Source organism: Parasteatoda tepidariorum, chromosome 10 (genome assembly GCF_982258835.1).
Source record: "Parasteatoda tepidariorum strain Cologne lab strain chromosome 10, Ptep-v5.0, whole genome shotgun sequence".
Classification (NCBI taxonomy): domain Eukaryota; kingdom Metazoa; phylum Arthropoda; class Arachnida; order Araneae; family Theridiidae; genus Parasteatoda; species Parasteatoda tepidariorum.
The window spans coordinates 72519294-72531351 of NC_141764.1; the positions used below are offsets into that span (position 1 = coordinate 72519294).

Below are 12058 nucleotides of genomic sequence, written 5' to 3' on the forward strand. Positions count from 1 at the left end.
GATTCCGGTTACCGTGGGTGGTTTTCATGGTATTCCTCTCCGTGTAACGCAAATACAGGTCAGAAATACTCCAAGAATTAAAATAAAAAATTTCTCCCAATACTTGATCCACGAGTTCCCTTGCCTTCTCGGTTAGGTTCAAAATTACAATTATACAGAATTGAACGTTGGTATTCGTAAACTCAAAATTTTGTCGGCTGTTCAACGACAGTGATTAAATAAAATGAAGTAAACCATTCGTAAGATGGAAAAAATTTAAAAACGAATTAAACAAATTTCTTTATAAAGATGTAAATTGTGGGTTTGCCAATTTACTTTTAAAAAATATTTAATGACCAAAAGTGATAAGCTGTAATTTTAATTTTGCGATCGATACAATAAATCAATATTTTATTAACTTATTTTAAATTTTCACAAACAAAACTTCTTTTTATTCAACAAATTTTTCATATCTTCATCAGCCACGTTGTTGACAATGTGCCCTTGTTGTGCACGGTCAAGTGAAAATCTTTGCCATGAACTCTAATTCTTCAGATAAAAACATAGGGTTAATTTATATAGGCCGATTTTAACTCGTGTTCTTCCCTCCTCTAGAAGTAATCCACTGTTCGGGAAATTTCGCGTCGCATTATCGATGAATGATTCGCTCTTGACTCTTTGAAGATAAGAAAATAAAACGGAATACACAACAGTAAAATTTGATAAGAAAGGCCTGAATCCACAGGCAGACAGCGTGGGATTTGTTTTCAAATATTGATGAAATAAAATAAATTTATTGAATATAGATAAAATTTAATTCTTGCATTGTAAAATCCTTCCACGACAGCAGTAAGGCATAAAAGGATTTTAAATTCGCAGATCTATATTATGTCTTTAAAAACAATTGGTAAACATTTAAATACTTGTATTTTCACTAGTTTGTTTTAACTGCAGGGAGTAGTATTTAAATTTATTACCGGCGCTGAACAGCCGACCCAAATATCAGTTTACAATTATAAATGTTCAATTCAGTAGCCTTTTAAATTTAAACCCAACTCAGAAAACAAAGGAACTCTTGAATCAAGCATTGGGGCAAACTGGCCTTCGTGGTGGACATTTTGATGAAACTAACCCATATTTACGTTGCATGGGGAGGAAAACCATTAAAACATCTTACGGTTAGCCCGACGTCAAGGGTATTCAAACCCATGATCCGTCTATCACTGAAGATATTTTACGTCAGCAGTGTGTTCGGTGCGAACCTGGCACAGAATTCACATCAACCAAGCACCGCTGGGTTTCGAACCTGGATCACCTCATTGGGAGGCGAAGGCTCTATCCCATGAGCCACTGCTGTTCTGCAGATTGTAATAGAAAATATTTGACACGCCTATGGTAATCTATGGCAACCAAGGAAACTTATGTGGCAAGATTCCTTAAGCCTATAGTAGTCATAGAAACTCGTATGGCATTTATATGGCAAGATACCATACCTATGGTTACCATAGAAATTTGAATGGTATTTCTATGTCAAGACACCATAAGTCTAATGATGGCCATAAATTTTGTATGGCGGGGCACCATAGCCTTTTGGTAAAATTAGAGGGTAGTACCATAGGCATATGGCAAATTAATAGAAAAACACTATACGCATGCGTCATTCATATGGGAGAGTAGACGTGGTTTTACTGGAACTCCGACGATCCATATCAATTTTGGGTTAATCAAACTAATCCATCGAAAACAATGGTACCTTTTAATAAAGTTTGTTCACCTTATAGAAATTTATAGTTATTTGAAATTATTTTCTATTGTTTCAACGAAAAAACAGCATTTCAACTTCATAAAATTTCCACCGCTGACAAGTCGACGGAGCATTATATAGTCAAAGGTTTATTTTTTATTTATTTTCCTAAATTTTTGTACTCAGTCATTTTATTATTTTTTTTTCCGAATATCTGACTAAATCTATTTTTAAAATTCTTGAAATTAATCAATATCCTATTAAATTCGACAACATTTTTCTAGATTTTTGAACTTAGTCTATCTTATAAATATAAACAAACAACTTGATAATCTAGAACTAAATTAGCTCTCGCCGCTGCAATAATGTTGAGTGAATTTCGCTGACATAAAATGTTAGATTTTGTGCCTTTCTGCAATATGTGCTCAATCTTTGATGTTGTTTGATTTTGGATTAATGAACAGTAGAGAACCAACAAAATCAGTAAGTTCATTCCTTTTTTTTTTCTTTTTCGTTACTAATATTGCCTTTATTGTTTTCAAATTAATTTTTCTCGTAAAGATTTAAGTTATCCGAGTATTGTCCGGTAAAAGTTTTGTACATAATTATTGTCTTTTCTCATATATTTAATAGTTTTATCTCCCACGCTGATTTCACTTATTATAATTATTCTTGTAGGATAATCTTTGTGAAAAGTGATACCTGTAATTCAATGACTCTTTTTCATTGTTGCCTATGTATAAAATAATAATTAATAAACCATAATTAATGAACAGTAATTAATAAACCATATTTAATTAACAGTAATTAATAAACCATATTTAATGAACAGTAATTAATAAACCATAATTAATAGACTATAATTAATAATTAAAAAACCATAATTTTATGTCAAAAATTTTGTCTATTTATTAAATACAGCATTTTACTAACTCCATTGATAGCATAGCTACATCGATTCATGGTGCAAGAATATCTAGACAAACTATAAGCAAACTTTATCTCAATCCAAGATGCAAAACTAGCTGGATCCAAAATGCAGGTATAAAACTTACTCGATTCGAGATGTAAAACTAGTTCGATCTGTGACGTAATACTAATTCGATCCTAGATGAAATACTAGCTCGATGCCAGATGAAATTCTAAGTAAATCCCAGATGGAATGCTTGATGGATCTCAAATGAAATACTAACTCGATCCAAGTCATGTAACTGTATCTTGATCCAAAATGTATAACTACTTTGATCCCAGGTGTAAAACTAGAAGATGTAGCAAAATTAACTCAATCCTTGATGTTTTTACATCAAGGATTGACCAAGCTAGCTCTAATCCATACTTGGAACTAGCTCGTTCCTACGTGTAAATCTAGCATGATCTTAGCACATAATTATATCTTGATCCAAGATGTAAAAGTAGCAGATGCAGCAAAATTAACTCAATCCTTGGTCCTTGATGTAAAGCTAGCTCTAACCTATTCTTGGAACTAGCTCAATTCAAGGTGCAAACCTAGCACGATCTCAGCAGAAAAGAAAGCTTAATTCAAATTACAAAATTTAGCTCAATCCATGTTGCGAAAGTGGTTTAATCCGTGCGTATTAGTAAAAAAATAAAATTTAAAAAAAAGTCGACTTGAAAAAAAAAAAAATCCTGAAGTGCGAGTATAGTTATATGGTTTATTTTGCTTTATTTTATTTCGGATTTGAGTTCGGCTGCTTTTAATATACTCCTCAGCGGGTCAGCTTTATTATTACTTCGCAATTAGCCGTATTCAAATAATATATAAAACATTTTCCTGTAAAGTCCTTATTCGCGTTTTTCAATATTTTGCTTTTTTAAATTTGAGTATTTTAAGTGCACATCTGTTATCTTCTTTACGATAACATTTACGATTTACAGAAATACGGTCACTTTCTATAATATAACAACAGCGTTTTCCAATGCCTTAAACTATTTCTTTTCACACAAATTAAATTCAGGTATTTATAACACAGACTTCAAAAAGAGAATTTTTATAAATAAGAATTCATCTGAGGGATAATTGTGTACCGAAGTGTTTCATAATCTCAGCTCTTAATGCGTAGTTTTAAATTAATTGTCAGGAATGGAATAATTAGAACCAATGCATCAGATCATACACGATATTCATGCAAACCTACAGTATTTTTATGAGAAATTTTTTTTAATCAAAATCCAGCGAATGATTATAGAAGAAAGTGAGAATAAAAGTAGGATTAAAATCAGGATAATTATGTTAAAGATAAATTATTAATATGTAAAGTGGAATTGAAAAATGATTAAAAGAAATTCTTTTCAGCATCAAACAACATCAGTTTCGTGCTGTGATACTCTATTGTCACCTCCATAATAGTTTTTTTAAATTTCGATAATGATTTTCTTTTTTTCACTCATGCATACTACACCAATGTCTAGTTTATAAGAACTAGTTAGCAGAAAGTTTGAAAATGTATGTTAAGGACTTGGGTAATTTAAAGATATATGCATTAAAATATTTTTTAAATATATATTAAGAATGTTTCAGAATTCCCCATATAAAGCTATAAGTAAAAGTGCTTTTAGATCAAGCTTAAAGTCAAAGTGTTTTTATATCAACCTAAGCATAAAAGTGTTTTCAGATCAAGCTAAAGGTAAAAGTGTTTTTATATCAAGCCAAAAGTAAAAGTGTTTTTATATCAACCTAAACATAAAAGTGTTTTCATATCAAGCTAAAGGTAAAAGTGCTTTTATATCAAGCTAAAAGTAAAAGTGTTTTTATATCAAGCCAAAAGTAAAAGTGTTTTTATATCAAGCTAAAAATTCATCATAAAAAAAAGTGTAAGTGAAGTGTTTTTATATCAAGTAAAGAAAAGTGTTTTTATGTCAAATGAAAAGTAAAAGTGTTTTTATATCAAGTAAAAAAAAGTGTTTTTATATCAAGTAAAAAAAAAGTGTTTTTATATCAAGCGAAAAGAAAAGTGATTTTATATCAAGCTAAAAGTAAAAGTGTTTTTATATCGAGCTAACATTATTAGGTGTCACGCAATGTTTAAACCTTGAAATCGAAATTTTTCAGAAATTTCTTATAAAATAAATTTTAATTGCAATTTTGGTTACAACGTTTTAAACTGGATGAAAAGTAAATTATAAAGGAATAAAAAATTTATGGTTTTTAAACACTAAAATATAGTACAAATTGCTGTATTACAAAATATAAATTTTTATTCTGTTTTCCACCCTTTATTCATTTTGTTGAAAAATTTATGTTTTCTGCTTTAATTTTCTTTTGTTTCCTTCTTCAGGCCTAGCGAATCTTGAGAATGGGCCCCTATTTTTACGCGCTTGAAACCTGTAGACTAAAACCTTTACATTTTTGAAAAATGAAGCTTTTATTTTTAATCAGGTAACCTGATTATCAAGTAAATCACAGTATTTCTTTTTAAATGAAAATTGCGACTTATTTTTACACGATTCTACAGTCAGTACGTTTAAAAATATCGCTCAAAAAGTATTAATACTTACCTATCACTTATATAAATCTTAATTAACACTTACATAGTTAGTATCCATATAAATAAGTACAACACGTAGCTTCACATATTAAAAAGGTACTTTTCAAAAGAACTCGTTTGTATTCTTGCAAACTCCTTTGCTTTTAATCCAATTTTCCCTAAAAATTAGCAGAGTGTACAACTAATGGATTTTCTGTTGCGCATAAAACTTTTTCTTATTGCACTCTTAGATTTTAATTATTTAAATATTAAACAGGAACTCTTACAAAATTTAGGGTTTGGCATTTAAATAAACTAAATATATATATATATATATATATATATATATATATATATATATATATATATATATATATATATATATATATATATATATATATATATATATATATAATTGAAATTTCACGTTCAAATCGGAATAATTTACAGCTTACAAAATCCTTATTTCTTATAGACCAGGGGTTTCATACTTACATGAGGCTGGGGGCCACACTTAAAAACACAAATCAAATGGCGGGCCGCAACTTTATCAAAATTTTATGTAGGACTCTTTTATGTTTGAAGGAACATAAATGAGTTTGAAGGAACGAACACAAAAGAGTATTACTGTCAGATTTTTACCAAGTTGTACAAAACAAAAGTATTGAATTACAAATTAAAATAAGAAGTAGATTTTGGAAAATATTTAATTGTTATTAATAATATTTTTAAAAAATATTAAATAAATAATAAGAATTCGGGCTGCAATAACTTTAATGTGCACCTACAGTGGTGACCAAAAGTGTGGACACTTTTTGAAAGTTTCATGTTTTTCAACTTTGTGTGCTTGTAGAATATATTAATTTTCACTTAAATACAAACGTTTATATATCAAATTGAAGGTAATTTAATGTAGAATTTAATAATAAATACAGTATTACAATATCTATATTACAAAAAAAGTTATGCAACTAATAGTAAGATCTATCTTAGATTTGCATTTTTTTAAAGTGATACTTACACAATCAATACTTAGTAGGATAACCCTTATTTTTTAAGACAGCTTCACAGCGTCTTTTCATCGAGTGAACGAGTGTTTGGAGTTTATCTTTCGTAACCACATGGTGCCAAGAATCAATTATAGCTTCAATAAGTTGTCTTTTATTGGATGGACGTTTTTTTCGTACAAGAATTTTCAAACGTCGCCACAAATTTTCAATTGGATTGAGATCAGGGCTGTTTCCTGGCCATGGTAATATATCTATGCCTTTATTTCGAAACCATGCTTTGCATACTTTTGCTGTGTGGCATGGAGCTGAATCCTGCTGAAAAATAAATGGTGCGTTCTTTGGGAAGACATCCCTGATGGAAGGCATCAATTTTGGTTTCAGGACAGTTTCGATGTATTTTTGGCATTCAGGATGCCATCAGTCACTTGAATTCAGCCCACACCATCTGCAGACATACATGCCCAAATCATGACTTTTGTTTGAGTTTTTTGTAGTTGCTTCAATGCAATTAGGATGAAGTGCTTCACCTACTCTACGTCTCACGTATTTTCTACCATTACTATCAAAGAGCGATATTTTACTCTCATCGCTCCAGATTACTTGCTTCCATTGATTTTCTGACCATTTAATGTGTTCTTTTGCCCACTTAACTCGTTTCTCGCGTTGCTTTTTATTTAAATATGGTTTTTTCCTTGGAATTCTAGCTTGTAGTCCAAATCCTAATAACCTTCTTCTTATTGTTCTTGAACTTACTGCAATACCCGCTGCATTCATTTCACATCTAATGGCATCTGATGAAATTTTTCTATCTTGTAGGCATAGCCATATAATTTTTCTATCGGCAGTAGCACTTGTGCATTTTTTTCGGCCTGATTTGGCTTTATTTTCCACTGATTTCGTTTTTTCATAACGTAAACAGAACTTTTGTACACCAGAACTTCCCCAACAATGCACCATTTATTTTCAGCAGGATTCAGCTCCATGCCACACAGCAAAAGTATGCAAAGCATGGTTTCAAAATAAAGGCATAGATATATTACCATGGCCAGGAAACAGCCCTGATCTCAATCCAATTGAAAATTTGTGGCGACGTTTGAAAATTCTTGTACGAAAAAAACGTCCATCCAATAAAAGACAACTTATTGAAGCTATAATTGATTCTTGGCACCATGTGGTTACGAAAGATAAACTCCAAACACTCGCTCACTCGATGAAAAGACGCTGTGAAGCTGTCTTAAAAAATAAGGGTTATCCTACTAAGTATTGATTGTGTTAGTATCACTTTAAAAAAATGGAAATCTAAGATAGATCTTACTATTAGTTGCGTAACTTTTTTTGTAATATAGATATTGTAATACTGTATTTATTTTTAAATTCTACATTAAATTACCTTCAATTTGATATATAAACGTTTGTATTTAAGTGAAAATTAATATATTCTACAAGCACACAAAGTTGAAAAACATGAAACTTTCAAAAAGTGTCCACACTTTTGGTCACCACTGTATGTATTAAACTATTAATGTGCAACAGATATCTAATTGTTAAGATATAAAACTTTAAAAAGGTTGGTATTAAAACATTGCATTGTAGTACATAAAATATTCAATGGGAAAATTGAGGTTTGTCTGCTGCAACCACCAGAGAATAGATATTTACATTTTAAATTTACAAATGAGTGTGTAAATATTTTCGTCCAAAATCAGTGGTTTCAAAAAGTTAAATCAGAGAATTTCTTCGAGAAAAATTCTGATACGCACATGCAAAATTATCTTCACAAAATACAAAAAAATTAAATAAATAGAGCAACATACACGATTATTTTTGTATTTGAATAAATATTTTCTTGAATGCAAAACCTGAGAAATAAATTTTTTTGCACCATTGATTTGTTAAATTTCACAGAAGCGAAGAAATTAGGTTTTTATTAACGAAAAAAGTATTTTAAACCCATATAGATTTTTTACGAAAATTGTCCGCAAAAAAATGACAACTAATATTTTTTAGTTCGCGGGCCACAAGAAAAGGCTTCGCAGGCCGGATGCGGCCCCCGGGTCGCCAGTTGGAAACCCCTGTTATAGACCTTACATAATTTTCAACTACAGAGCTAATAAAATTATTGCATGTAATATAAAAATTTTATTCTCTTTATTTAAAAATCAACCAATGGTTTCGCTTCATAGTGTGACATTGCATCATATGAGCAATCTTTTGATGATTAAAAACTGGCAAGAGCTCCATGATTATAGAGAGGATTATTTCGCAACTTAAACTTGTGTAATTTTCTGTAATAAAGAAATATATCATTCTTTAGGTACTTGGGATTTTCCTGACGTTAGTTTCTCAGAAAATATATCTTTTTTATGATAAAATATATCTCTTGATTTCGTAAAACTCAAAAAACGTGATCACCGTATGATTTTTCTACAACGAAGCATTCATCGCTACACAATTAAAACAGACATTTTAATGAGATGTCTTCTATGTGTTATCAACAGAAAATACTAGGGCAGTGTTAGAAAATTTTATCTTTTTCTAAATCAATTTAGAATTATCTGATTAAAATAAATAAATAGGAACATTCGGAAATCTGCCAACAAACGTGGAAATGCTTCGTTCTTGAGATGCTTTGGACAAGTGTTCAATGAACTAGTCTAGAGACTGACCAAATACGGCGAGAATGGTCGACGGGCTGTCTGATCCTGCGGTCGAAGTTATCAAAAATTTTGATAACTTTATGGAAGAACAGAAAGAGATTTTGATATGAGATATGAAAGGAGATTGCGATAGATCGGATGTTTGGAGCTTTTTTTTTATCAGGTCAAAATGGGGGTGAAGTAGGCATTTGCCTTTCAATTCGAATGTTCCATAGATTCATGATGTTAAACTTGTCAACAGTTTTAAAAGATGTAAAAAAAAAAAAATTTGTAAGGGTGTGAAAATATATAAATTTAAACTCTTTAGAGTCTTGGATCTTAAGTTAATTTTTTGATTTTAATTTCAAGATATTTTTTTGGTCTTAATTTTTATTGCTAGTGTAATATTACATTTAACATGCAATAATATCTCTTCAAATTTATCTTCAATAATTTTAATGAAACCTGGTACGTAAGGTTTAGCTTAATGTGTAGCTGATACAGCAAAGAAAAAAGCATGAAAATTAATAAATAAGCTAACTATTGGGGTCAAAGTTATCATGCGTTAGGGTATAACTTTTTTAGCTCACAGACTTAAGTGTTTCTTTAATAATTATTGAATGCTAACCTAGAGGTTATTAGTGTAGTTTTTCTTCATATCTTGTGTATTTTTCAAGGGTTGTTCCATAACCACCGCTCTTTATAGATATTTTTAGAATATTTGTCCAAAATGAAATAAAAAGTATGTGCACGAAGCAGTCGCAAGCTGATACGAAAGCAAGATAACAACTTAAACTCTATATCAAAATCTGAAGAATGATTAGAGAGAAAGGCAGAATTAAAATTATTAAAATCTGCTTGACTGTAAAAGGAACTAAACGGAAGTTTAGAGTTAATTATAAGAAACTTCTTCAAGCTTCATTATATAAGCGAAGCAAGTTTTTGATATTTGTAATTCCCTTTTTCTCAATTATGATGAGTCGAATATTGATAGCGTTTCTGTCTTTCTTTCTTGTTTTCATATTAGTTTGCGATCCTGATATGCAAATTTTTTTACTACATAAGAATTTCAAAAATATTTTTTAAAGCAGGTAACGATAGAACAGTTTTTGTATGACGATTTTAACCAATTAATCACAAATTTGAGGATCGTAACGATGATGCACCAACAACAAAAATAAAAAAATTATAAAAATCATACTGTTTTTTAACTATAGACGCTCTTAAATTATGTCATCTACTGAGAAGCTTCAATGATTTTATTTCGAATAAAACATGAAAAGACATATTGACACCATAAAATCAAAAGATTTAATAGTTACAGACGCTCTTAAATTATATCATCTAGCGAGAAACTTTAACGATTTTGAAAAGATATAGTGACAGCAAAAAAATCATACTGTTTTAGAACTACAGACGCTCTGGAAATATGTCATCTAGTGAGAAACTTCAATGATTTTATTTCGAATAAAACGAGAAAAAAAATATATTGAAGCCAGATTAAAAATCATACTGTTTTAAAATTGCAAACACTCTTAAATTAAATCATCCAGTGAGCAACTTCAATGATTTTATTTCGAATAAAACATGAAATGACATATTGACACCAGAAAAAAATAATACTGTTTTAGAATTACAGACGCTCTGGAAATATGTCATCAAGTGAGAAACTTCAATGATTTTATTTCGAATAAAACGAAAAAAATATATTGAAGCCAGATTAAAAATCATACTGTTTTAAAATTGCAAACACTCTTAAATTAAGTCATCTAGTGACATGATTTTCAATGATTTTATTTCGAATAAAACATGAAAAGACATATTGACCCCAAAAAAAAAAAATCATTCTGTTTTAGAATTACAGACGCTCTTAAATTATGCCATCGAGTGAGAAACTTCAATGATTTTATTTCGAATAAAACGTAAAGAAACATATTGAAACCAGATAAAAAATCATACTGTTTAAAAATTGCAGACTCTCTTAAATTAAGTCATATAGTTAGCAACTTCAATGATTTTATTTCGAATAAAACATGAAAAGACATATTGGCACAATAAAATCATAAGATTTAATAGTTGCAAACGCTCTTAAATTATATCATCTAGTGAAAAACTTCAATTGTTTTCGAACTACAGACGCTCTTATACTATGTCATATAGTTCATTGATTTGATTCGAATAAAATATGAAGATATGTTGACATCAACAAAAAAAAAAGATCATACTATTTTCTCAATTGCAAACGATCTTAAATTATATAATTTAATAAGAAACTACCGACGCTCTTAAATTATGACATCTAGCAAAAAATTTCAATGATTTCGTTTCGATAATGCCATTGAAAAAGAGAAAGATAACGACCATTAAAACAACAACAAATTGTCCAAAAGGCATTCCTTGCATACATATGCAAAATGCTGTAAGTATGAAAGAAGTGGAACGCATTAAATAAATATCTCGTAAAAATCCAAGTGAAGTCCTAGATTGATGAAATTATTTAACCTTATTTTCTAGAATTTTCCTAGGATGTAAAATAGTTCAAGAACATGACTCATCCTATACGATCATCTCTCCAGGGTCAAAACGAAAATCGTTTTGAAATGTCCAGTGATGATAACTCTTTCGATCGATTCCGAAAATTCTTTAAGATGCCAGATTACAGTCCTGATAAAATTATGATTACTGCACCCACACTCTATAAAATATCCTTGATTCTGAGAACTAGATAAAGGAAGCTACTTATTTTAAAATTAGCTAAGAGAGAAAATTGAGTCTATTATTAATCAGTGCATCCTGTTGTTGAGAAAGATAGTTTCATTTTAGAATAAGCAGTAAGGTAAGACTTCAGAAAATGAATGATCTCGAACAACGCCTTACAGCAGAGCCTGATTTATAATAAGGATTGAGAGGTCTAAACTTTCTAGAAGCCACTAAGACTTTGAAATTAATACTTCCCCCTTTTACAGTTGTCTGCAACAAAGTTTTGAGTTCACACAAAAATTGAAGTTTAAATTTTTTTAATGCCTGATTCCTGAAGTGCCTGATTTATCATGTAGCCAGAGAGCAAGGGCGTCGGCAGAATAACCTAAAAGGGGGTGCACCCTCTAACAAACTACCCCCCCCCCAAAAAAAACCCCTTTTTTTTAAAAATATTTTATTATTTCGTTTTGTTTTGTTATTACATATACTTTCATCTGTTAATTT

The 12058-nt window shown here is 30.1% G+C and overlaps 1 protein-coding gene across 1 annotated transcript in view; it reads left to right on the forward strand.

Moving 5' to 3' along the window:
• Nucleotides 1–826: 826 nt before the first annotated feature.
• The window catches only part of LOC107449542 (uncharacterized), a 28818-nt gene continuing 17586 nt past the window's right edge, over nucleotides 827–12058 (forward strand). The window contains exon 1 of the mRNA XM_087152976.1: nucleotides 827–886. The gene's annotated coding sequence lies outside the window, so the exon portion shown is untranslated. The remainder of the gene's footprint in view (nucleotides 887–12058) is intronic.